Here is a 27,290-nt window from a genome sequence, read left to right as displayed (position 1 = left end):
TAACAAACCATATAACTCTATGCACAAGGACTACTTTGAACAATTTACACTGAACATGTTACAAAAACACATTTACTGGAAGAACTGTGCAGATGCAGTTTGGTAAGAGAATTTTGGTAAAATCTCCCTCCGTTTTTTTATGTGACCACGTTTTCTAAAAACTCTGTTAAATATCTGCTCCGAATTAAGATTCAAAGATGTCTGCAGACAGAATGGGGTGTCAGCTATGACATGACACCTTGAGTTTGAAAAAATCTATTTTGGTTATTGAACTACAGTAAGTGAAGTGGATTTGCATAAGGAGACGGAATTGCGTTCATGTGATCTGTACTACACAGAAATGCATATTGATGCATATGAAAGTCATGCTCTTCATGGTGGTGTATCCTGAATAGGTACACAATGGTAGAAATATGCAATATCCTCCTTTGAATATTTGGGTATTCTACACACTGGCTATTATTTGAATGAGCTCAAACCTGAACCAATCATAGACGTCTATGTTTCACAAGTTTGGACATTACAGTACAGCACAGCAGAGCTCAGTAGAGTACAGTACAGTAGATTAGAGTTCAGTACAGTACAGTACAGTACAGTACAGTACAGCATAGTAAGTTCAGTACAGTATAGTAAAGTAAAGTAGATTAGAGTTCAGTACAGTACAGTACAGCATAGTATAGTTCAGTACCAAAAAACAACGTTTGAAATCACGTTCGGACTGACCAAATTTCAACTACTTTTCATTGTCCGTGGACGTCCGGTGTCGGTCGGTGCTCAGTGGGTGAGGATGTTGGTTAAAGTCAATGGAAAGAGAGGGGGCTCATTGGTTGGTGTCAGTAAGAGCAGGGAGAGGTGACATTAACTGGAGAGAGAGAGAGAGAGAGAGAGAGAGAGAGAGAGAGAGAGAGAGAGAGAGAGAGAGAGAGAGAGAGAGAGAGAGAGAGAGAGACAGAGAGAGAGAGAGAGAGAGAGAGAGAGAGAGAGAGAGAGAGAGAGAGAGAGAGAGAGAGAGAGAGAGAGAGAGAGAGAGAGAGAGAGAGAGAGAGAGAGAGAGAGAGAGAGAGAGAGAGAGAGAGAGAGAGAGAGAGAGAAAGAAAACGGTTATCAGCTGAATATAACTAATTGATAGGTCTACCTTTACTTGTTACTTCTATGAACTTTCATCATCCTCCCTATGAAATTAGAAAATATCTTAAATCAGGGCTCTACGCTGACCTTTTTTACAAGGAGCACGTGTGAGCCAGTGGAGGCTGCTGAGGGGAGGACGGCTCATAATAATGGCTGGAATGGAGTCAATGGAATGGTATCAATCATGTGGATTCCATGTGGTTGATACCATTCCATTGACTCCATTCCAGCCATTACTATGAGCTGTCCTCCCCTCAGCATCCTCCACTGACGTGCGCCTAAGTGGAAAAATGTAGGACCACACAAAGAAATTTAGAAGCACAATGAAAAATATTTTAGATTTTAAAGCTAGAATCCTTCATTTTTCTAGGCTCCTAAATAAAAAATGTCAGGTCTCACTGTAGAGCCCTGGAAAGATATGTGGGTTTTTGGTAACGGAATTTCAAGGCACAAGGCAATGTTTCTTAAACGTACAGAAGGCAGAACAATGTATCCTAAACTAGATATAAGGGTTGATATTAGTTGACAAGGGTCTTTACTTCAACATTATTGTATTTTGATGTATTTCTAATACCTTTTTTAACTTTTTCTGGTAGATGTTTTGTAAGACCCCTTTTCCATCTATTTGACAATAAATCAAAGCTTTTGCTTATTCCTATCTTTTAGGATGGAAAATTGTAAAAAAAAAAAAAAAAAAAAGTATATATGCCTTAATTTCTCAAAATTAACACCTAATTTGACACCTAATTTGACATGCTCCTATGAACTTACACGTTGGTGCTCATGGGTACTTTTACATGGAAATGACTTCCAGATACATAAAGCCATATTCCAGAGACCGTGTTGTTAAGGAAGACCTAAACAAACAACAACAAGAGCATCTTTTCCTCTGATCTAGGATCTATAGCTCCTTGTGTGCCAACAGGCTCTGTTAGTCTGGGATGGGGTGCTAAAAAGATACAGGTGAAAGGTCTTAAGCAGGGTCCATTTATAGTCTGGATGTTAAAAAGATACAGGTGAAAGCACTTAAGCAGGGTCCATTTATAGTCTGGCGTGGTGAAGTAGGGTCTGATCCCTCAATTGATCCAAAAGCAAAAGCAAAAGCAGAATTTCTATGTTCTATCATTTACACGTTCTATAATATACAGTACTGACCTGACAAAGATTATATTTTTCATTCCCAATTTTAACATCCAGACAGACAAACAATAAAAGCAGCTTTTGATCTGATATCTCATCTACCGCCGTGATGGCCAACAGGCTGTTCTACTCTGGGATGGGGGCTATACAGAGATACTGGCTAGCCCACTCTGGCTAAAGCACTTGAGCAGATTCCATTTCCATGTTAACATTCCCTTATCAGCTCTCCAAATGACTTTCTCCCAGACCTCCGCCAGGGGAGATGCAGATTGTATCAGAGCCGTTAAGAGCTACAGGACTTACTGGAAGACAGAGACTGGTGCTCCTCAGTCACACACAGGCAACACAGCACAGTGTTGAGTCACACACAGGAAACACAGCATAGTGTTGAGTCACACACAGGAAACACAGCATAGTGTTGAGTCACACACAGGAAACACAGCATAGTGTTGAGTCACACACAGGCAACACAGCACAGTTTTGAGTCACACACAGGAAACACAGCATAGTGTTGAGTCACACACAGGAAACACAGCACAGTGTTGAGTCACACACAAGCAACACAGCACAGTGTTGAGTCACACACAAGCAACACAGCACAGTGTTGAGTCACACACAGGAAACACAGCATAGTGTTGAGTCACACAGAGGAAACACAGCACAGTGTTGAGTCACACACAAGCAACACAGCACAGTGTTGAGTCACACACAGGCAACACAGCACAGTGTTGAGTCACACGCAGGAAACACAGCACAGTGTTGAGTCACACACAGGAAACACAGCACAGTGTTGAGTCACACACAGGAAACACAGCATAGTGTTGAGTCACACACAGGAAAAACAGCACGGTGTTGAGTCACACACAAGCAACACAGCACAGTGTTGAGTCACACACAGGAAACACAGCACAGTGTTGAGTCACACACAAGCAACACAGCATAGTATTGAGTCACACACAAGCAACACAGCACAGTGTTGAGTCACACACAGGAAACACAGCATAGTGTTGAGTCACACACAGGCAACACAGCATAGTGTTGAGTCACACACAGGCAACACAGCACAGTGTTGAGTCACACACAGGAAACACAGCATAGTGTTGAGTCACACACAGGAAACACAGCACAGTGTTGAGTCACACACAAGCAACACAGCACAGTGTTGAGTCACACACAGGAAACACAGCATAGTGTTGAGTCACACACAGGGAACACAGCACAGTGTTGAGTCACACACAGGAAACACAGCATGGTGTTGAGTCACACACAGGAAACACAATATAGTGTTGAGTCACACACAAGAAACACAGCACAGTGACAACTACTTAACATCTGATGTGAAGCCTGATGGATAATGAATGCATGTGAAAGTCATGCTTCTGATCTGAACATCCATTAATTCATTCTGATAAATCCCAATGGTTGTCCACTGTATACCCCATGGTATAGGTGTGAAATCTCACATAGCATGCACAGTAACGGTGTCAGTCACAGGACAAACCCATCAGCACCATACTGAGAGAGGCACCGTGCCAGAGCTTACCAGAGAGGGGTAGCAGACCAGACCACATGTTGTAGTGTAGTAGGGGGCAGCAGACGGGTGTCAGAATGTGAAAGAGGCACCGTGCCAGAGCTTACCAGAGAGGGGTATCAGACCAGACCACATGTTGTAGTGTAGTAGGGGGCAGCAGACGGGTGTCAGAATGTGAAAGAGGCACCGTGCCAGAGCTTACCAGAGAGGGGTAGCAGACCAGATCACATGTTGTAGTGTAGTAGGGGAAGCAGACGGGTGTCAGAGTGTCCACGTAGCGCGAGCAGCAGGAGGCTGGGTGAGAGCATGGTGTTAGCTCACCTAGCCACGGCATGAGGCTAGAGAAACGTCACTGCTCTACGAAGTGTTCCTGAGCTCTGAAGACACGCACACAGGCACATATACACACATACACACACATGCGCACACACACACACACACACACACACACACATGCGCACACGCTAATGAACAACCCACTTGCTGTATAATCAAACCGACACACACATAACAATTGAATTGAAACAAACAGGAAAGGCACTTGTCTATTTATTATGGACAAGTGCCTCTTTCTAATTTCAGAACATACTACCCTACTTACAGCACTTTCTGCAACCCCAGCACCAAGTAGGTGCAATGATTAACCAGAGACAGAGTGCCATGGAGTAAGCCTGTCCTTATAGAGACAGAACGAGAGAGAGAGAGAGAGAGAGAGAGAGAGAGAGAGAGAGAGAGAGAGAGAGAGAGAGAGAGAGAGAGAGAGAGAGAGAGAGAGAGAGAGAGAGAGAGAGAGAGAGAGAGAGAGAGAGAGAGAGAGAGAGAGAGAGAGAGAGCGAGAGAGAGAGAGAGAGACAGAGAACGAGAGAGACAGAGAGCGAGAGAGAGAGAGAGCAGGAGATTGAGAGACCCCTAAGCTCAGAGATTACACAACCTCCGGGAGAGAAAAACAACCTGTCAATACTAATGAGCCACAGGACAGTAGTCTCAATCAGTATGCCACAGATGACAACAGTCCAGTAGCAGCTAAAGCATAGCAGCCCTCTCAACAGTTTTTGCTGGTGGTTTAGCGTTCCTACTGCAGCTAAGACTAGGCCTAACTTTTCCAAATTGGTTTGGCAAAGCATTCTCAAAATGTTATCTGAGAATTGAGTAAAATTCTTCTAAGGGCGCTTTCACATATCCCCTTATGATCCGGACCCTGGAGCGTTTGATACCCTGATCCGCACTATAAAGCATGTGTGAAACGCAAAACGAACCCTGGCTGAAACTAATACTGGACCTGTGTGAGTAACCGGTCCAAGATCCGGGACCATAGTACCAGGTGTTGTGAAGCAGCAGTGTGAGTAGCATGGAGCTTTTTTGCCAGTTGTAAACCAACTAGATCACTAACTTCATGTAGAATGTGAGTCTTGCAAATCGCACCATGAAACGTTTATTTTCATGTCTTCTGAAAGCAAAATGTATTCTGTAGAATTCTCACAACGCTCCAGGAAACCGGACCAGGGTACCGAACGAGGAAACCGACCCAGGATACCGGATTTCATATGTGAAAACGTCCTCAGTGTGTTAAAGCTGCAATATGTAACTTTTTGGGCGACCCCACAAAATGCACATACAGTGGCTTGCGAAAGCATTCACCCCCCTTGGCATTTTTCCTATTTTGTTGCCTCACAACCTGGAATTTAAATTGATTTTTGGGGGGGTTTGTATACTTTCATTTACACAACATGCCTACCACTTTGAAGATGCAAAATATATTTTATTGTGAAACAAACAAGAAATAAGACCAAAAAAACAGAAAACTATTCACCCCCCCCCCCAAAGTCAATACTTTGTAGAGCCACCTTTTGCAGCACTGACAGCTGCAAGTCTCGGGGTATTTCTATAAGCTTGGCACATCTAGCCACTTCTTCAAGGCAAAACTGATCCAGCTCCTTCAAGTTGGATGGGTTCCGCTGGTGTACAGAAATCTTTAAGTCATACCACAGATTCTCAATTGGATTGAGGTCTGGGCTTTGACTAGGCCATTCCAAGACATTTAAATATTTCCCCTTAAACAGTTACAGTTACGTCATTTAGCGACTTATCCAGAGCGACTTACAGTTAGTGCATACATTATTTTATTATTATTTTTTTTTTCGTGGGAATCGAACCCACAACCCTGGCGTTGCAAAGGCCATGCTCTACCAACTGAGCTACATCCGTGCCGGCCATTCCCTCCCCTACCCTAGACGACGCTGGGCCAATTGTGCGCCGCCCCATGGGTCTCCCGGTCGCGGCCGGCTACGACAGAGCCTGGATTCAAACCAGGATCTCTAGTGGCACAGCTAACACTGCGATGCACTGCCTTAGACCACTGCGCCAAGTGTAAACTACTCAAGTGTTGCTTTAGCAGTATGCTTAGGGTCATTGTCCTGCTGGAAGGTGAACCTCCGTCCCAGTCTCAAATCTCTGGAAGACTGAAACAGGTTTCCCTCAAGAATTTCCCTGTATTTAGCGCCATCCATCATTCCTTCAATTCTGACCAGTTTCCCAGTCCCTGCTGATGAAAAACATCCCCACATCATGATGCTGCCACCACCATGCTTCACTGTGGGCATGGTGTTCTCGGGGTGATGAGAGGTGTTGGGTTTGCACCAGACATAACGTTTTCCTTGATGGCCAAAAAGCTCAATTTTAGTCTCATCTGACCAGAGTACCTTCTTCCATATGTTTGGGGAGTCTCCCACATGCCTTTTGGCGAACACCAAATTTTTCTGGCCACTCTTCGGTAAAGCCCAGCTCTGTGGAGTGTACGGCTTAAAGTGGTCCTATGGACAGATACTCCAATCTCCGCTGTGGAGCTTTGCAGCTCCTTCATGGTTATCTTTGGTCTCTTTGTTGCCTCTCTGAGTAATGCCCTTCTTGCCTGGTCCGTGAGTTTTGGTGGGCGGCCCTCTCTTGGCAGGTTTGTTGGGGTGCCATATTCTTTAAATTTTTTATTAATGGATTTAATGGTGCTCCGTGGGATGTTCAAAGTTTCTGATATTTTTTTATAACCCAACCCTGATCTGTACTTCTACACAACTTTGTCCCTGACCTGTTTGGAGAGCTCCTTGGTCTTCATGGTGCCACTTGCTTGGTGGTGCCCCTTGCTTAGTGATGTTGCAGACTCTGTGGCCTTTCAGAACAGGTGTATATGATCATGTCTTTGTCAGTGGGCAAACGTACAAAATCAGCAGGGGATCAAATACTTTTTTCCCTCACTGTATGCACACACCACTTTTCTGTTATTTATTTTGTAGAATTTTTGAAGCAAGTTATTTTTTTTATTTCACTTCACCAATTTGGACTATTTTGTGTATGTCCATTACATGATAAAAATCCCCCAAATAAAAGTGCATTTATGTTACAGGTTGTAATGCAACAAAATAGGAAAAACGCCAAGGGGGATGAATACTTTTGCAAGGCACTGTAGAAATGTGATTTATAGATCTGTCCTTCTCATTGAAAGCAAGTCTAAGAAGCGGTAGATATGTTCTGTGTTCGCTTTTACTTTCGGTTTTGTACACCAGCTTCAAACAGCTCAAAACACAACATTTTTGGTAATGGAAAATACATTTCACAGCGGTTTAGATGGTACAATGATTCTCTACACTATACTTGCTTGTTTTGTCACATAAACGGAAATTAGTCTTAGCAACCAGGAAATGTCGAAGCGATATCTGCATAGTGTGCATATTTAAATAAAACTCTACATTGAACAAAAAGCAGATGAAGCTCTCAAGATTCAGTAATACAGTTGATGCAAAGTGTTTCTGGAGGGTTGATTGAGCTGATTGAGTATGTAGGGATATTGCAGTAGAAGATAATGCATGTCAAGGACACTCCAACGAAGTCTTCAAACTTCAACATCAGGCTCTTGGCATGCATGTTTCACACTTATCACATGATATCCATCACTCTATACAGAGGGTGTAGTCACATTATAAACTTGAGAGAGAGAGAGAGAACAGAGAGAGAGAGAGAGAGAAAGACAAGAGTGAGAAAGAGAGAGACAGAGTGGAGAGAGAGAGAGAGAGAGAGAGAGAGAGAGAGAGAGAGAGAGAGAGAGAGAGAGAGAGAGAGAGAGAGAGAGAGAAGACAGAAGATAAAAAAATTGAGAGAGAGGGAGAGAAGAAACAGAGAGATAAATAGAGAGAGAAGAAATACAGGCTGTCTATTGTTAGAATGAGTTCAACGAGGACCTGAGGGGAAGACAGACTCACTCCTGATAAATACCATTCTGATATCCCCATGACTAACGACTCACTCCTGACCAATACCCTTTTGATATCCCCATGACTAACGACTCACTCCTGACCAATACCCTTCTGATATCCCCATGACTAACGACTCACTCCTGACCAATACCCTTCTGATATCCCCATGACTAATGACTCACTCCTGACCAATACCCTTCTGATATCCCCGTGACTAACGACTCACTCCTGACCAATACCCTTCTGATATCCCCATGACTAACGACTCACTCCTGACCAATACCCTTCTGATATCCCCATGACTAATGACTCACTCCTGATCAATACCCTTCTGATATCCCCATGACTAACGACTCACTCCTGACCAATACCATTCTGATATCCCCATGACTAACGACTCACTCATGACCAATACCCTTCTGATATCCCCATGACTAACGATTCACTCCTGACCAATACCCTTCTGATATCCCCATGACTAACGACTCACTCCTGACCAATACCCTTCTGATATCCCCATGACTAACGACTCACTCCTGATCAATACACTTCTGATATCCCCATGACTAACGACTCACTCCTGACCAATACCATTCTGATATCCCCATGACTAATGACTCACTCCTGACCAATACCCTTCTGATATCCCCATGACTAACAACTCACTCCTGATAAATACCATTCTGATATCCCCATGACTAACAACTCACTCCTGACCAATACCCTTCTGATATCCCCATGACTAACGACTCACTCCTGATAAATACCATTCTGATATCCCCATGACTAACAACTCACTCCTGACCAATACCCTTCTGATATCCCCATGACTAACAACTCACTCCTGACCAATACCCTTCTGATATCCCCATGACTAATGACTCACTCCTGATCAATACCCTTCTGATATCCCCATAACTAATGACTCACTCCTGACCAATACCCTTCTGATATCCCCATGACTAATGACTCACTCCTGACCAATACCCTTCTGATATCCCCATGACTAATGACTCACTCCTGACCAATACCCTTCTGATATCCCCATGACTAACAACTCACTCCTGATCAATACCATTCTGATATCCCCATGACTAATGACTCACTCCTGACCAATACCCTTCTGATATCCCCATGACTAATGACTCACTCCTGACCAATACCCTTCTGATATCCCCATGACTAACGACTCACTCCTGACCAATACCCTTCTGATATCCCCATGACTAATGACTCACTCCTGACCAATACCCTTCTGATATCCCCATGACCAATGACTCACTCCTGACCAACCAATACCCTTCTGATATCCCCATGACTAATGAAAACAGCAGAAACAGATATGTTTTAATGATGGCTAGTGTAGCCTAGTACAGAGTCATCCAGTAGAGTTTAGCCTGACAGCTGTGCAGTCCTTTAAGGTAATGTGGATTTATTCTGCAGTAACTACACTGAGCCTTGAACATGAACAATGAGCCTTGAACATGAACACTGAGCCTTGAACATGAACACTGAGCCTTGCACATGAACACTTAGCCTTGAACATGAACACTGAGCCTTGAACATGAACACTGAGCCTTGAACATGAACACTGAGCCTTGAATATGAACACTGAGCCTTGCACATGAACACTGAGCCTTGAACATGAACACTGAGCCTTGAACATGAACACTGAGCCTTGAACATGAACACTGAGCCTTGAGTCAGACTGCTTCCAAAATGACACCCTAATCCCATATGGGCCCTGGTCTAAAGTAGTGCACTATATAGAGAATAGGATTCCATTTAGGACGTAGCGTCAGACTAATGTGAATCCTGAGGCCCAATCTGACCGCTATGATATCCCATTTAAACTCTACTCACAGGGTCAGACCCCAGAGGGAAGACAGTTAACATAAAGTGCAAATAAATCTGAAGATGTTCATATGTTTATTATTCTGTCAGCATATCATCTCATCTCTCCCTCATCTCGTCTCTTACCCTTATTCCCAGCATACTGTAGGATGTGTAGCCGCTGTGTGACTGTGTAACCCTCCACACTCACCATTTGACACGGGTGTGGTTGTGAGCAGTAGTGGAACAGAAGCAGTGATGATTCAAACACTTTTTTGCTTATTATGCTCTCTCTCTCTCTCTCTCTCTCTCTCTCTCTCTCTCTCTCTCTCTCTCTTTCTCTGTCTCTCTCTGTCTCTCTCTCTCTCTCTCTCTCTCTCTCTCTCTCTCTGTCTCTCGCTCTCTCTGTCTCTCTCTCTCTCTCTCTCTCTCTCTCTCTGTCTCTCTCTGTCTCTCTCTCTCTCTCTCTCTCTCTCTCTCTCTCTCTCTCTCTCTCTCTCTCTCTCAATTCAATTTCAATTTAAGGGCTTTATTGGCATGAGAAACGTGTGTTAACATTGCCAAAGCAAGTGAAGTAGATAGTAAACAAAAGTGAAATAAACAATAAATATTAACAGTAAACATTACACTCAGAAGTTTCAAAATAATAAAGACATTTCAAATGTCATATTATGTATATATACAGTGTTGTAACAATGTGCAAATAGTTAAAGTACAAATGGGAAAATAAATAACCATAAATATGGGTTGTATTTACAATGGTGTTTGTTCTTCACTGGTTGCCCTTTTCTTGTGGCAACAGGTCACAAATCTTGCAGCTGTGATGGCACACTGTGGTATTTCACCCAGTAGATAAGGGAGTTTATCAAAATTGGGTTTGTTTTCAAATTCTTTGTGGATCGCTGTAATCTGAGGGAAATATGTGTCTCTAATATGGTCATACATTTGGCAGGAGGTTAGGAAGTGCAGCTCAGTTTCCACCTCATTTTGTGGGCAGTGTGCACATAGCCTGTCTTCTCTTGACAGCCAGGTCTGCCTACGGCGGCCTTTAACAATAGCAAGGCTATGCTCACTGAGTCTGTACATAGTCAAAGCTTTCCTTAAGTTTGGGTCAGTCACAGTGGTCAGGTATTCTGCCACTGTGTACTCCCTGTTTAGGGCCAAATAGCATTCTAGTTTGCTCTGTTTTTTTGTTTGTTCTTTCCAATGTGTCAAGTAATTCTCTTTTGTTTTCTCATGATTTGGTTGGGTCTAATTGTGTTGTTGTTGTTGTTGTTGTTGTTGTTGTTGTTGTTGTTGTTGTTGTCCTGGGGCTGTGTGGGGTCTGTTTGTGTTTGTGAACAGAGCCCCAGGACAAGCTTACTTAGGGGACTCTTCTCCAAGTTCATCTCTCTGTAGGTGATGGCTTTGTTATGGAAGGTTTGGGAATCGCTTCCTTTTAAGTGGTTATAGAATTTAACGGCTCTTTTCTGGATTTTGATAATTAGCGGGTATTGGCCTAATTCTGCTCTGCATGCATTATTTGGTGTTTTACGTTGTACACGGAGGATGTTTTTGCAGAATTCTGCATGCAGAGTCTCAATTTGGTGTTTGTCCCATTTTGTGAATTCTTGGTTGGTGAGCGGACCCCAGACCTCAGAACCATAAAGGGCAATGTGTTCTATAACTGATTCAAGAATTTTTTACCAGATCCTAATTGGTATGTCAAATTTTATGTTCCTTTTGATGGCATAGAAGGCCCTTCTTGCCTTGTCTCTCAGATTGTTCACAGCTTTGTGGAAGTTACCTGTGGCGCTGATGTTTAGGCCGAGGTATGTATAGTTTTTTTGTGTGCTCTAGGGCAACGGTGTCTAGATGGAATTTGTATTTGTGGTCCTGGCAACTGGACCTTTTTTGGAACACCATTATTTTTGTCTTACTGAGATTTACTGTCAGGGCCCAGGTCTGACAGAATCTGTGCAGAAGATCTAGGTGCTGCTGTAGGCCCTCCTTGGTTGGTGACAGAAGCACCAGATCATCAGCAAACAGAAGACATTTGACTTCAGATCAAATCAAATCAAATCAAATCAAATTTTATTGGTCACATGCGCCGAATACAACAGGTGCAGACATTACAGTGAAATGCTTACTTACAGCCCTTAACCAACAGTGCATTTATTTTTAACAAAAAAATTAAAAATAAAACAACTACAAAAAAAGTGTTGAGAAAAAAAGAGCAGAAGTAAAATAAAATAACAGTAGGGAGGCTATATATACAGGGGGGTACCGGTGCAGAGTCAATGTGCGGGGGCACCGGCTAGTTGAGATAGTTGAAGTAATATGTACATGTGGGTAGAGTTAAAGTGACTATGCATAAATAATTAACAGAGTAGCAGCAGCGTAAAAAGGATGGGGTGGGGGGGCAGTGCAAATAGTCCAGGAGTCTTATGGCTTGGGGGTAGAAGCTGTTGAGAAGTCTTTTGGACCTAGACTTGGCACTCCGGTACCGCTTGCCGTGCGGTAGCAGGGAGAACAGTCTATGACTAGGGTGGCTGGAGTCTTTGACAATTTTGAGGGCCTTCCTCTGACACCGCCTGGTATAGAGGTCCTGGATGGCAGGAAGCTTAGCCCCAGTGATGTACTGGGCCGTACGCACTACCCTCTGTAGTGCCTTGCGGTCGGAGGCCAAGCAGTTGCCATACCAGGCGGTGATGCAACCAGTCAGGATGCTCTCGATGGTGCAGCTGTAGAATTTTTTGAGGATCTGAGGACCCATGCCAAATCTTTTCAGTCTCCTGAGGGGGAATAGGCTTTGTCGTGCCCTCTTCACGACTGTCTTGGTGTGTTTGGACCATGATAGTTCGTTGGTGATGTGGACACCAAGGAACTTGAAGCTCTCAACCTGTTCCACTACAGCCCCGTCGATGAGAATGGGGGCGTGCTCAGTCCTCTTTTTTTTTTCCTGTAGTCCACAATCATCTCCTTTGTCTTGGTCACGTTGAGGGAGAGGTTGTTGTCCTGGCACCACACGGCCAGGTCTCTGACCTCCTCCCTATAGGCTGTCTCATCGTTGTCGGTGATCAGGCCTACCACTGTTGTGTCGTCGGAAAACGTAATGATGGTGTTGGAGTCGTGCCTGGCCATGCAGTCGTGGGTGAACAGAGAGTACAGGAGGGGACTGAGCACGCACCCCTGAGGGGCCCCCGTGTTGAGGATCAGTGTGGCAGATGTGTTGTTACCTACCCTTACCACCTGGGGGCGGCCCGTCAGGAAGTCCAGGATCCAGTTGCAGAGGGAGGTGTTTAGTCCCAGGATCCTTAGCTTAGTGATGAGCTTAGAGGGCACTATGGATGAATGCTGAGCTGTAGTCAATGAATAGCATTCTCACGTAGGTGTTCCTCTTGTCCAAGTGGGAAAGGGCAGTGTGGAGTGCAATAGAGATTGCATCATCTGTGGATCTGTTGGGGCGGTATGCAAATTGGAGTGGGTCTAGGGTTTCTGGGATAATGCTGTTGATGTGAGCCATGACCAGCCTTTCAAAGCACTTCATGGCTACAGACGTCAGTGCTATGGGTCGGTAGTCATTTAGGCAGGTTATCTTAGAGTCCTTGGCACGGGGACTATGGTGGTCTGCTTGAAACATGTTGGTATTACAGACTCAGTCAGGGACATGTTGAAAATGTCAGTGAAGACACTTGCCAGTTGGTCAGCACATGCTCAGAGTACACGTCCTGGTAATCCGTCTGGCCCTGCGGCCTTGTGAATGTTGACCTGCTTAAAAGTCTTACTCACATCGGCTACGGAGAGCGTGATCACATAGTCATCCGGAACAGCTGGTGCTCTCATGCATGCTTCAGTGTTGCTTGCCTCGAAGCGAGCATAGAAGTGGTTTAGCTCGTCTGGTAGGCTTGTGTCACTGGGCAGCTCGCGGCTGTGCTTCCCTTTGTAGTCTGTAATAGTTTTCAAGCCCTGCCACATCCGACGAGCGTCAGAGCCAGTGTAGTACGATTCAATCTTAGCCCTGTATTGACTCTTTGCCTGTTTGATGGTTCGTCGGAGGGCATAGCGGGATTTCTTATAAGCGTCCGGGTTAGAGTTCCGTTCCTTGAAAGCGGCAGCTCTACCCTTTAGCTCAGTGCGGATGTTGCCTGTAATCCATGGCTTCTGGTTGGGGTATGTATGTACGGTCACTGTGGGGACGACATCATCGATGCACTTATTGATGAAGCCAGTGACTGATGTGGTGTACTCCTCAATGCTGTCTGAAGAATCCCGGAACATGTTCCAGTCTGTGCTAGCAAAACAGTCCTGTAGCTTAGCATCTGCGTCATCTGACCACTTTTTATTAACCGAGTCACTGGTGCTTCCTGCTTTAGTTTTTGCTTATAAGCAGGAATCAGGAGGATAGAGTTATGGTCAGATTTGCCAAATGGAGGGCGAGGGAGAGCTTTGTATGCATCTCTGTGTGTGGAGTAAAGGTGGTCTAGAGTTTTTTTTCCTCTGGTTGCACATTTAACATGCTGGTAGAAATTAGGTAGAACGGATTTAAGTTTCCCTGCATTAAAGTCCCCGGCCACTAGGAGCGCTGCATCTGGATAAGCGTTTTCCTGTTGATTTATGGCCTTGTACAACTCATTCAGTGCAATCTTAATGCCAGCATTGGTTTGTAAATAGACAGCTATGAAAAATATAGATGAAAACTCTCTTGGTAAATAGTGTGGTCTACAGCTTATCATAAGATACTCTACCTCAGGCGAGCAAAACCTCGAGACTTCCTTAGTATTTGATTTTGTGCACCAGCTGTTGTTTACAAATATACACAGACCGCCACCCCTTGTCTTACCGGAGTCAGCCGTTCTATCCTGCCGATGTAGCGTATAGCCCGCTAGCTGTATGTTGTCCATGTCGTCGTTCAGCCACGACTCGGTGAAACATAAGATACTACAGTTTTTAATGTCCCGTTGGTAGGATAACCGTAATCTTAGGTCATCCAATTTATTCTCAAATGATTGAAGATTGGCTAATAGGATTGATGGAAGAGGCAGTTTACTCGCTCGCCGTCGGATCCTTACAAGGCACCCCGATCTACGTCCACGATATCTCTGTCTCTTCCTCACGCGAATGACAGGGATTTGGGCCTTGTCGGGTGTCTGTATGATATCCTTTGCGGCCGCCTCGTTGAAGAAAAAATCTTTGTCCAATACGAGGTGAGTAATCGCTGTCCTGATATCCAGAAGCTCTTTTTGGTTATAAGAGACGATGGCAGAAACATTATGTACAAAATAAATTACAAATAACGCGGAAAAACACACATAATAGTACAAATGGTTAGAGGGCTGTAAAATTCTAGTAGGATGAGGCCGGGTGCTGCAGACTGTTCTAGTGCCCTCGCCAATTCTCTCTCTCTCTCTCGCTCTCTCTCTCTCTCTCTCTCTCTCTCTCTCTCTCTCTCTCTCTCTCTCTCTCCAATTCAATTCAATTTCAATTCAAAAGGCTTTATTGGCATGGGAAACATATGTTAACATTGCCAAAGCAAGTGAAATGGATAAACAAAAGTCAAATAAACAATTTAAAAAATGAACATTTAATATTACACTCACAAAAGTTCCAAAAGAATAAAGACATTTGTCTATATACAGTGTTGTAACGATGTGCAAATAGTTAAAGTACAAAAGGGAAAATAAATCAACATAAATACGGGTTGTATTTCTCTCTCTCTCTCTCTCTCTCTCTGCCGCTGTGTTCGTCAGTCACTGTACTCAAACAACAAAGTGAGCATCGTCCTCCTCCTCCTAACATGTATCGTGCTGTACCCACTAAGCATCTATTGTTCCCACTGAGCACCTTTGAACAGCCTATGAGTGGTGCTGTGTTTAATGTGTTCATCATAGTGACTGTTCCTCTAGAGGGGTGCTGTGTTTAATGTGTTCATCATAGTGACTGTTCCTCTAGAGGGTGCTGTGTTTAATGTGTTCATCATAGTGACTGTTCCTCTAGAGGGGTGCTGTGTTTAATGTGTTCATCATAGTGACTGTTCCTCTAGAGGGGTGCTGTGTTTAATGTGTTCATCATAGTGACTGTTCCTCTAGAGGGGTGCTGTGTTTAATGTGTTCATCATAGTGACTGTTCCTCTAGAGGGGTGCTGTGTTTAATGTGTTCATCATAGTGACTGTTCCCCTACATGTATGAACAAATGAACAGCTCTCCTCAAAGAGACATTTCAATGCATGTACTTGCACTTGCAAATGGAAAATAAATTACATTTGAAACTTGAACTTGAACTGAAGGAACATGGGCAATGTACCGTATGTAGAAAACTACGGAGGAGCAGTGAAGCCGCTGTAAAGGTTGATTTTAAAATACACATTTAAAACATCCCCTAAAAACCTATTCTGTGTGTTCTGTCAAGCTTCGCCTTGTTATGTGGTATTTGTCAGATACAGTATGTCTGTATCCTGCCTGGATGGCTGTAATGTGAATCACCATCATCACCATCATCACCCCGGCCATTAGGCTGATCTGGGGTCTAGGATCTGGCCTGGAATTAATGTGTTTGGAGGTGTGTGTGTGTGCGTGTGTGTGTGTGTGTGCGTGTGCGTGTGCGTGTGTGTGTGTGTGTGTGTGTGTGTGTGTGTGTGTGTGTGTGTGTGTGTGTAAGGTGCTGTGAGGTGTGAGTCTGTCTCACATCAGGGTAATTGGTTCTATTCTATTACCGGGATCTCTCTGTGGCCCCTCCTCACAGACCTTTTAAAGCCACAGTCCTGAATATGTGTTTCAGCCCAACCACAGCCCCTCAAAGCCACTTGGCTGAGAGTTTGGGCTTGGGTTAAAGTAACCATCTCAAATTCATAGATGGAGATATGGATGCAAGGCCCATGTGATTAACATTTCAACATATTTTGAAATTAAATCAACTATTGAAGAAAAATCTCAGATTGTGCCTTTAACAGCTGCCTAGACTTGAAACCCCTGCCCTTCACAGAGCAGAGGAAGGCCCTCAACACTAAACACTAAACACCTCCCTTCACAGAGCAGAGGAAGACCCTCAACACTAATCATCCCCCTTCACAGAGCAGAGGAAGGCCCTCAACACTAAACACTAAACATCCCCCTTCACAGAGCAGAGGAAGGCCCTCAACACTAAACACTAACATCCCCCATCACAGAGCAGAGGAAGGCCCTCAACACTAAACACTAAACACCTCCCTTCACGGAGCAGAGGTAGGCCCTCAACACTAAACATCCCCCTTCACAGAGCAGAGGAAGGCCCTCAACACTAAACACTAAACATCCCCCTTCACAGAGTAGAGGTAGGCCCTCAGCGCTAAACACTAAACATCCCCCTTCACAGAGTAGAGGTAGGCCCTCAGCACTAAACACTAAACATCCCCCTTCACAGAGCAGAGGTAGGCCCTCAGCACTAAACACTAAACATCCCCCTTCACAGAGCAGAGGTAGGCCCTCAACACTAAACACTAAACATCCCCCTTCACAGAGCAGAGGAAGGCCCTCAACACTAAAACACTAAACATCCCCCTTCACAGAGCAGAGGTAGGCCCTCAACACTAAACACTAAACATCCCCCTTCACAGAGCAGAGGAAGGCCCTCAACACTAAACACTAAACATCCCCCTTCACAGAGCAGAGGAAGGCCCTCAACACTAAAACACTAAACATCCCCCTTCACATAAACCCCTCCCTTTACGTGTTGTTTACCCTCTGTTCTGTGTCAAATCCTTTTAACATAGCCTCTGTCCGTCCCCTGATAGGTTTTGTTTCAGACATTACTGATCCTGATTGGATTAAAAACAAGATGTGTTGATATGTTTGTTTGGTAAGGCTTGGGGATACATCCCCAATGGCACACTACTCCCTCTATAGTGCACCACTTTTGTCTAGGGTCCTGGTCTAAAGTAGTGCACTATATAGGGAATAGGGTGCCATTGGGGGCGCAGCCCTTAGCTTAGATGGAGGAGCGGAATGCCGCGAGCTGCCAGGGACGTTACTGCAGTCTAGAGGTGTTGTTGTTCTCCTCCCACTTTATTCTGACCGTTAATGAGCTACTTAAAGCATATTTAGACGTGTTATTTTAGACTCATTGGCTTGTTAGGTGCTGTTTTATGTTGTTGGTGTGAAGTTTTGACCCCTAGAACAACAACATGGAACATCTCACCCCACATGCATGTAACATGTATAGCTCTGGCCAGGAGGGTGTTGTCACTGTGTTTCAGGTGTCCTGTTTTTCACTAAATGTTGATCTTGATGGGTTCTTGGTGGCTGACTGGCTGACTGGCTGACTGGCTGACTGGCTGGCTGACTGACTGGCTGACTGGTTGACTGACTGACTGGCTGACTGGCTGGCTAGCTGGCTGACTGGCTGGCTGACTGGCTGACTGGCTGACTGGCTGGCTGGCTGACTGGCTGGCTAACTGGCTGACTGGCTAACTGGTACTGTAACCTATTTTAACATGATGTCTGTACTGTAACCTATACTACTGGTCAAAAGTTTTAGAACACCTACTCATTCAAGGGTTTTTCTAAATGTTTTACTATTTTCTACATTGTAGAATAATAGTGAAGACATCAAAACTATGAAATAACACATATGGAATTTTTGGTAGTAACCAAAAAAGTGTTAAACAAATCAAAATATATTTTATAATTGAGATTCATCAAATAGCCACCCTTTGCCTTGACGACAGCTTTGCACACTCTTGGCATTCTCTCAACCAGCTTCACCTGGAATGCTTTTCCAACAGTCTTGAAGGAGTTCCCACATATGCTGCCCACATATGCTGAGCTGAGCTGCTTTTCCTTCACTCTGTGGTCCGATTCATCCCAAACCATCTCAATTTGGTTAAGGTTGGGGGATTGTGGAGGCCAGGTCATCTGATGCAGCACTCCATCACTCTCCTTCTTGGTACAATAGCCCTTACAGAGCCTGGAGGTGTGTTGGGTCATTGTCCTGTTGAAAAACAAATGATAGTCCCACTAAGCCCAAACCAGATGGGATGGCGTATCGCTGCAGAATGCTGTGGTAGCCATGCTAGTTAAGTGTGCCTTGAATTCTAAATAAATCACAGACGGTGTCACCAGCAAAGCACCCCCACACCATAACACCTCCTCCTCCATGCTTTCCGGTGGGAAATACACATGCAGAGATCATCCGTTCACCCACACCGCGTCTCACAAAGACACGGCGGTTGGAACCAAAAATCTCCAATTTGGACTCCAGACCAAAGGACAAATTTCCACCGGTCTAATGTCCATTGCTTGTGTTTCTTGGCTCAAGCAAGTCTCTTCTTCTTATTGGTGTCCTTTTGTAGTGGTTTCTTTGCAGCAATTCGACCATGAAGGCCTGATTCACACAGTCTCTTCTGAACAGTTGATGTTGAGATGTGTCTGTTACTTGAACTCTGTGAAGCATTTATTTGGGCTGCAATTTCTGAGGCTGGTAACTCTAATTAACTTATCCTCTGCAGCAGAGGTAACTCTGGGTCTTCCATTCCTGTGGCAGTCCTCATGAGAGCCAGTTTCATCATAGTGCTTGATGGTTTTTGCGACTGCACTTGAAGAAACGTTCAAAGTTCTTGAAATGTTCCGTATTGACTGACCTTCATGTCTTAATGTAATGATGGACTGTCGTTTCTCTTTGCTTATTTTTAGTTTTTGTCTAAATATAAAAAAATAACTATCTCTCTATGGCACACAAATCACTTCAATCACCTCAAAAGGTTCCACAGATTGTAATCTACAGTAGTCGCACTAACATGAATGATAGTCCCCAAACCACATGAGTTCTGTTTGGTATCTTTAAAGATACTGTTATATCACACCTGTTTGGTATCTTTATAGATGCTGTTACATTATACCTGTTTGGTATCTTTATAGATACTGTTACATCATACCTGTTTGGTATCTTTATAGATACTTGTTATATCATACTTGTTTGGTATCTTTATAGATACTTGTTAGATCATACCTGTTTGGTATCTTTATAGATGCTGTTACATCATACCTGTTTGGTATTGTCGTATATGATGAATGGTGGTCATTATTGCTGTCCACAAAAGAAGTCTGCTCATACTGAACATTGATCATAAGGTTTATTCAGACCACAAGCTTCAGCATGAGTTTACAGACACGCGTTGTCTGGAGAGCAGTTGCCTCGAATTATAATAACCGCTCTGGGGTTTATTGTCTAAAACCCTTCTTATATAGACAATACCAAAATAAGGGTTACCCCCTCTTCTGGCCAATCACCAGTCTCCCCTCGGGCGTCACCCTCCAAGCGGCACATTTCAAATAACATCATAAAACATCCCCCCTCTGGCCTGAACAACCAACATTCCATTTCGTCATGAAAAACATTTAACAAAGGCATAATCTTCAGATACGATAGTATCTTTATAGATACTGTTACATCATACCTGTTTGGTATCTTTATAGATACTGTTACATCATACCTGTTTGGTATCTTTATAGATACTGTTACATCATACCTGTTTGGTATCTTTATAGATACTTGTTAGATCATACTTGTTTGGTATCTTTATAGATACTTGTTAGATCATACCTGTTTGGTATCTTTATAGATACTGTTACATCATACCTGTTTGGTATCTTTATAGATACTTGTTACATCATACCTGTTTGGTATATTTTTAGATACTTGTTAGATCATACCTGTTTGGTATCTTTATAGATACTTGTTACATCATACCTGTTTGGTACCTTTATAGATACTGTTACATCATACCCGTTTGGTATCTTTATAGATGCTGTTACATCATACCTGTTTGGTATCTTTATAGATAATGTTACATCATACCCGTTTGGTATCTTTATACAGTGGGGGAAAAAAGTATTTAGTCAGCCACCAATTGTGTAAGTTCTCCCACTTAAAAAGATGAGAGAGGCCTGTAATTTTCATCATAGGTACACGTCAACTATGACAGACAAATTGAGAATTTTTTTTCCAGAAAATCACATTGTAGGATTTTTAATTAATTTATTTGCAAATTATGGTGGAAAATAAGTATTTGGTCACCTACAAACAAGCAAGATTTCTGGCTCTCACAGACCTGTAACTTCTTCTTTAAGAGGATCCTCTGTCCTCGACTTGTTACCTGTATTAATGGCACCTGTTTGAACTTGTTATCAGTATAAAAGACACCTGTCCACAACCTCAAACAGTCACACTCCAAACTCCACTATGGCCAAGACCAAAGAGCTGTCAAAGGACACCAGAAACAAAATTGTAGACCTGCACCAGGCTGGGAAGACTGAATCTGCAATAGGTAAGCAGCTTGGTTTGAAGAAATCAACTGTGGGAGCAATTATTAGGAAATGGAAGACATACAAGACCACTGATAATCTCCCTCGATCTGGGGCTCCACGCAAGATCTCACCCCGTGGGGTCAAAATGATCACAAGAACGGTGAGCAAAAATCCCTGAACCACACGGGGGGACCTAGTGAATGACCTGCAGAGAGCTGGGACCAAAGTAACAAAGCCTACCATCAGTAACACACTACGCCGCCAGGGACTCAAATCCTGCAGTGCCAGACGTGTCCCCCTGCTTAAGCCAGTACATGTCCAGGCCCGTCTGAAGTTTGCTAGAGTGCATTTGGATGATCCAGAAGAGGATTGGGAGAATGTCATATGGTCAGTTGAAACCAAAATATAACTTTTTGGTAAAAACTCAACTTGTCGTGTTTGGAGGACAAAGAATGCTAAGTTGCATCCAAAGAACACCATACCTACTGTGAAGCATGGGGGTGGAAACATCATGCTTTGGGGCTGTTTTTCTGCAAAGGGACCAGGACGACTGATCCGTGTAAAGGAAAGAATGAATGGGGCCATGTATCGTGAGATTTTGAGTGAAAACCTCCTTCCATCAGCAAGGGCATTGAAGATGAAACGTGGCTGGGTCTTTCAGCATGACAATGATCCCAAACACACCGCCCGGGCAACGAAGGAGTGGCTTCGTAAGAAGCATTTCAAGGTCCTGGAGTGGCCTAGCCAGTCTCCAGATCTCAACCCCATAGAAAATCTTTGGAGGGAGTTGAAAGTCTGTGTTGCCCAGCGACAGCCCCAAAACATCACTGCTCTAGAGGAGATCTGCATGGAGGAATGGGCCAAAATACCAGCAACAGTGTGTGAAAACCTTGTGAAGACTTACAGAAAACGTTTGACCTGTGTCATTGCCAACAAAGGGTATATAACAAAGTATTGAGAAACTTTTGTTATTGACCAAATACTTATTTTCCACCATAATTTGCAAATAAATTCATAAAAAATCCTACAATGTGATTTTCTGGATTTTTTTTCTCATTTTGTCTGTCATAGTTGACGTGTACCTATGATGAAAATTACAGGCCTCTCTCATCTTTTTAAGTGGGAGAACTTGCACAATTGGTGGCTGACTAAATACTTTTTCCCCCCACTGTAGATACTTGTTACATCATACCTGCATGGTATCTTTATAGATATTTGTTTGTCATACCTGTTAGGTATCTTTATAGATACTTGTTAGATCATACCTGTTTAATATCTTTATAGATACTTGTTACATCATACCTGTTTGGTATCTTTATAGATACTGTTACATCATACCTGCAGAGAATAGAACCAGTAATACACGTGTGTTTGATTATTTATCACTCAGTCACACACACCACAGGAGGCTGGTGAGGGGAGGATGGCTCATAATAATGACTGGAATGAAGTGAATGGAATTCTATCAAGTACATGGAAACCATGTGTTTGATGAGTTGATACCATTCCATTGATTCACTTTCAGCCATTACTATGGGTCCGTCCTCCCCAATTAAGGGGACACCAGCTGCCTGTGACATGTACGCACACACACACACACACACACACAACCACTTAGTTCCATTTAAGTGGCCTCATTTCTTGCGCTGCTGCCACTTCCTCAGCTCAGCAGGAGGAGAGAGCGAGAGATAGAGAAAGAGAGAGAGAGGTAGCGGAAGAGAGAAAGAGGAGGGGAGAGAGAGAGCTAGAGACAGAGAAAGAGAGCTAGAGACAGAGAGAGAGAGAGATAGAGAGAGAGAGAGAGAGAGAGAGAGAGGCTCTGTTCACAAACACAAACAGACCCCACAGAGCCGCAGGACAACAACACAATTAGACCCAACCAAATCATGAGAAAACAAAAAGAGAATTACTTGACACATTGGAAAGAATTAACAAAAAAAAGAGCAAACTAGAATGCTATTTGGCGCTAAACAGAGAGTTTCAGAATACCTGACCACTGTGACTGACCCAAACTTAAAGAAAGCTTTGACTATGTACAGACTCAGTGAGCATAGCCTTGCTATTGAGAAAGGCCGCCGTAGGCAGACCTGGCTCTCAAGAGAAGACAGGCTATGTGCATACTGCCTACAAAACGAGGTGGAAACTGAGCTGCACTTCCTAACTTCCTGCCAAATGTATGACCATATTAGAGACACATATTTCTCTCAGATTACAGCGATCCACAAAGAATTAGAAAACAAACCCAATATTAATAAACTCCCTTATCTACTGGGTGAAATACCACAGCGTGCCATCACAGCAGCAATATTTGTGACCTGTTGCCACAAGAAAAGGGCAACCAGTGAAGAACAAACACCATTGTAAATACATTTTACATTTAAGTCATTTAGCAGACGCTCTTATCCAGAGCGACTTACAGTTAGTGAGTACATACATTATTTGTTTATTTAACTTTTTTCATACTGGCTCCCCGTGGGAATCAAACCCACAACCCTGGCGTTGCAAACACCATGCTCTACCAACTGAGCTACATCCCTGCCGGCCATTCCCTCCCCTACACTGGATGACGCTGGGCCAATTGTGCGCCGCCCCATGGGTCTGCCGGTCGCGGCCGGCTACAACAGAGCCTGGAGTCAAACCAGGATCTCTAGTGGCATAGCTAGCACTGCGATGCAGTGCCTTAGACCACTGCGCCACTCGCAAATACAACCCATATTTATGTTTATTTATTTTCCCATTTGTACTTTAACTATTTGCAAATTGTTCCAACACTGTATATATACATAATATGACATTTGAAATGTCTCTATTCTTTTGGAACTTTTGTGATTGTAATGTTTACTGTTATTTTGTATTGTTTATTTCACTTTTGTTTATTATCTACTTCACTCGCTTTGGCAAGTTAACATATGTTTCCCATGCCAATAAAGCCCTTAAATTGAAATTGAAATGTAATTTTTATTGAACTACAGACAGAGAGAGAGAGAGAGAGAGTGAGAGAGAGAGAGAGAGAGAGAGAGAGAGAGAGAGAGAGAGAGAGAGAGAGAGAGAGAGAGAGAGAGAGAGAGAGAGAGAGAGAGAGAGAGAGAGCAAGAGCTAGAGACAGAGTAAGAGAGCTAGAAACAGAGAGGGGGGAGAGAGAGAGAGACAGAGAGAGAGAGAGAGAGCTAGAGAGAGAGTAAGAGAGCTAGAGACAGAGAGAGAGGCATGTTCACAGCATCAGATGAATATTTAACATGGTCCTCTACATTAGCCTTATTACAGACACAACATGCCTCTGTAGTCTTATTAAAGCTATTATAAATGTTTAACCACAAAAATTATTTATCTCTCTCCGACTCTACCATTCTTGCTCTCTGTTTCTCTTTCTCTCTCTCTCTCCTTTCTTTATCTCTTTCCCTCTCTCTTTCTCTCTCTCTGTGTGTGTGTGTGTGTGTGTGTGTTTGTGTGCAGAGCCGTGCACAGACATTTCAGGGAGCAGGTGCACCCCCCCCAAAAAAAACGACTTTCATAATTCATATCTTGAAATTCATATTTTTTTAGGTCTATTTATTTCTGCAACAACACACACACTCATCATCACAAACTGTCAGCAAGCTAGTTACACTGCCTCCTAAAGACAAGCTAGTCACCCTGCCTCCTAAAGACAAGCTAGTTACACTGCTAACCTAAAGACAAGCTAGTTACACTGCTAACCTAAAGACAAGCTAGTTACACTGCTAACCTAAAGACAAGCTAGTTACACTGCTAACCTAAGGACAAGCTAGTTACACTGCTAACCTAAAGACAAGCTAGTTACACTGCCTCCTAAAGACAAGCTAGTTACACTGCTAACCTAAAGACAAGCTAGTTACACTGCCTCCTAAAGGCAAGCTAGTTACACTGCTAACCTAAAGACAAGCTAGTTACACTGCCTCCTAAAGGCAAGCTAGTTACACTGCTAACCTAAAGACAAGCTAGTTACACTGCTAACCTAAAGACAAGCTAGTTACACAGATAACCTAAAGACAAGCTAGTTACACTGCCCCATAAAGACAAGCTAGTTACACTGCCTCCTAAAGACAAGCTAGTTACACTGCCTCCTAAAGACAAGCTAGTTACACTGCCTCCTAAAGACAAGCTAGTTATACTGCCTCCTAAAGACAAGATAGTTACACTGCCTCCTAAAGACAAGCTAGTTACACTGCCTCCTAAAGACAAGCTAGTTACACTGCTAACCTAAAGACAAGCTAGTTACACTGCTAACCTAAAGACAAGCTAGTTACACTGCCTCCTAAAGACAAGCTAGTTACACTGCTAACCTAAAGACAAGCTAGTTACACTGCCTCATAAAGACAAGCTAGTTACACTGCCTCCTGAAGACAAGCTAGTTACACTGCCTCCTAAAGACAAGCTAGTTACACTGCTAACCTAAAGACAAGCTAGTTACACTGCTAACCTAAAGACAAGCTAGTTACACTGCCTCCTAAAGACAAGCTAGTTACACTGCCTCCTAAAGACAAGCTAGTTACACTGCTAACCTAAAGACAAGCTAGTTACACTGCTAACCTAAAGACAAGCTAGTTACACTGCCTCATAAAGACAAGCTAGTTACACTGCCTCCTGAAGACAAGCTAGTTACACTGCTAACCTAAAGACAAGCTAGTTACACTGCTAACCTAAAGACAAGTAAGTTACACAGCTAACCTAAAGACAAGCTAGTTACACTGCCTCCTAAAGACAAGCTAGTTACACTACCTCCTAAAGACAAGCTAGTTACACTGCCTCCTAAAGACAAGCTAGTTACACTGCTAACCTAAAGACAAGCTAGTTACACTGCCTCCTAAAGACAAGCTAGTTACACTGCTAACCTAAAGACAAGCTAGTTACACTGCCTCCTAAAGACAAGCTAGTTACACTGCTAACCTAAAGACAAGCTAGTTACACTGCCTCCTAAAGACAAGCTAGTTACACTACTAACCTAAAGACAAGCTAGTTACACTTTCTCCTAAAGACAAGCTAGTTACACTGCTAACCTAAAGACAAGCTAGTTACACTGCTAACCTAAAGACAAGCTAGTTACACTCCCTCCTAAAGACAAACTGGTTACACAGCTAACCTAAAGACAAGCTAGTTACACAGCTAACCTAAAGACAAGCTAGTAACACTACTAACCTAAAGACAAGCTAGTTCCACTGCTAACCTAAAGACAAGCTAGTTACACTGCTAACCTTAAGACAAGCTAGTTACACTGCCGCCTAAAGACAAGCTAGTTACACTGCCTCCTAAAGACAAGCTAGTTACACTACTAACCTAAAGACAAGCTAGTTACACTGATAACCTAAAGACAAGCTAGTTACACTGACTCCTAAAGACAAGCTAGTTACACTGCTTCCGGAAGACAAGCTAGTTACACTGCCTCCTAAAGACAAGCTAATTACACTACTAACCTAAAGACAATCTAGTTACACAGCTAACCTAAAGAAGAGCTAGTTACACAGCTAACCTAAGGACAAGCTAGTTACACTGCCTCCTAAAGACAAGCTAGTTACACAGCTAACCTAAAGACAAGCTAGTTACACTGCTAACCTAAAGACAAGCTAGTTACACTTGTTGGGATTTGTTTTCTAATAATTGGATTGAAGTGATGAATAGCTTAGAAGGAATGCATTAATGAGGAGCATAGGTTTGTACTATACTGATATAAATTGTTTCACATAACAGGCTGTGATTCATGTGTGGAACGTTAGGGGAAGGACAGATAAGACTTGTATTTCTTACAGATACGAACACTGCCTCTTTGTTGTCTGTGAACCGTCCTTGAACGTAGTACAGTGGAATGGTGTCTTTTGGGTGCTGACTCCACAGGTTGTTATGATAAACTTATGCCTGGGAACGGTGGAGCGCCAAGGGGTGGGACTAACCCGTGCGCCAACGGATTGGCTGAGTAAAGTCTAAACCACACTCAGTCCTTTACTCTGATTGGCCAACAGAAGAGGTGGGAACTCTCTGTCAGAGTATTTGAGAAAGTACCTGTAAACAATGGTTTAGTTCTCTGAATGCCCTGCGTGGTATCTCAGCGGACCCGTATATACAAACCTTCATACTTATCATACATACATTTTGCATATAATAAATTAAGCTTGGATTGAAGATCTCTTGATTCTTATTCCAATACC

The 27,290-nt window shown here is 43.3% G+C and overlaps 1 protein-coding gene across 3 annotated transcripts in view; it reads right to left on the bottom strand.

Moving 5' to 3' along the window:
• LOC121569996 (glucagon receptor) overlaps positions 1 to 27,290 on the bottom strand; it is a 241,026-nt gene that overhangs the window by 47,331 nt on the left and 166,405 nt on the right. Inside the window, exon 1 of one of the 3 annotated variants that reach the window (XM_041881422.2) lies at positions 724 to 760. The exons of the other annotated variants lie outside the window; for them this stretch is intronic. The gene's annotated coding sequence lies outside the window, so the exon portion shown is untranslated. Of the gene's footprint in view, positions 1 to 723; positions 761 to 27,290 lie in introns of those variants that run through there. 3 annotated transcript variants of the gene reach the window in all.

Source organism: Coregonus clupeaformis, chromosome 7 (assembly GCF_020615455.1).
Source record: "Coregonus clupeaformis isolate EN_2021a chromosome 7, ASM2061545v1, whole genome shotgun sequence".
NCBI lineage: Eukaryota > Metazoa > Chordata > Actinopteri > Salmoniformes > Salmonidae > Coregonus > Coregonus clupeaformis.
The sequence above is the reverse complement of the archived record's forward strand: the minus strand, read 5'-3'. Positions and strand labels throughout refer to the sequence as shown.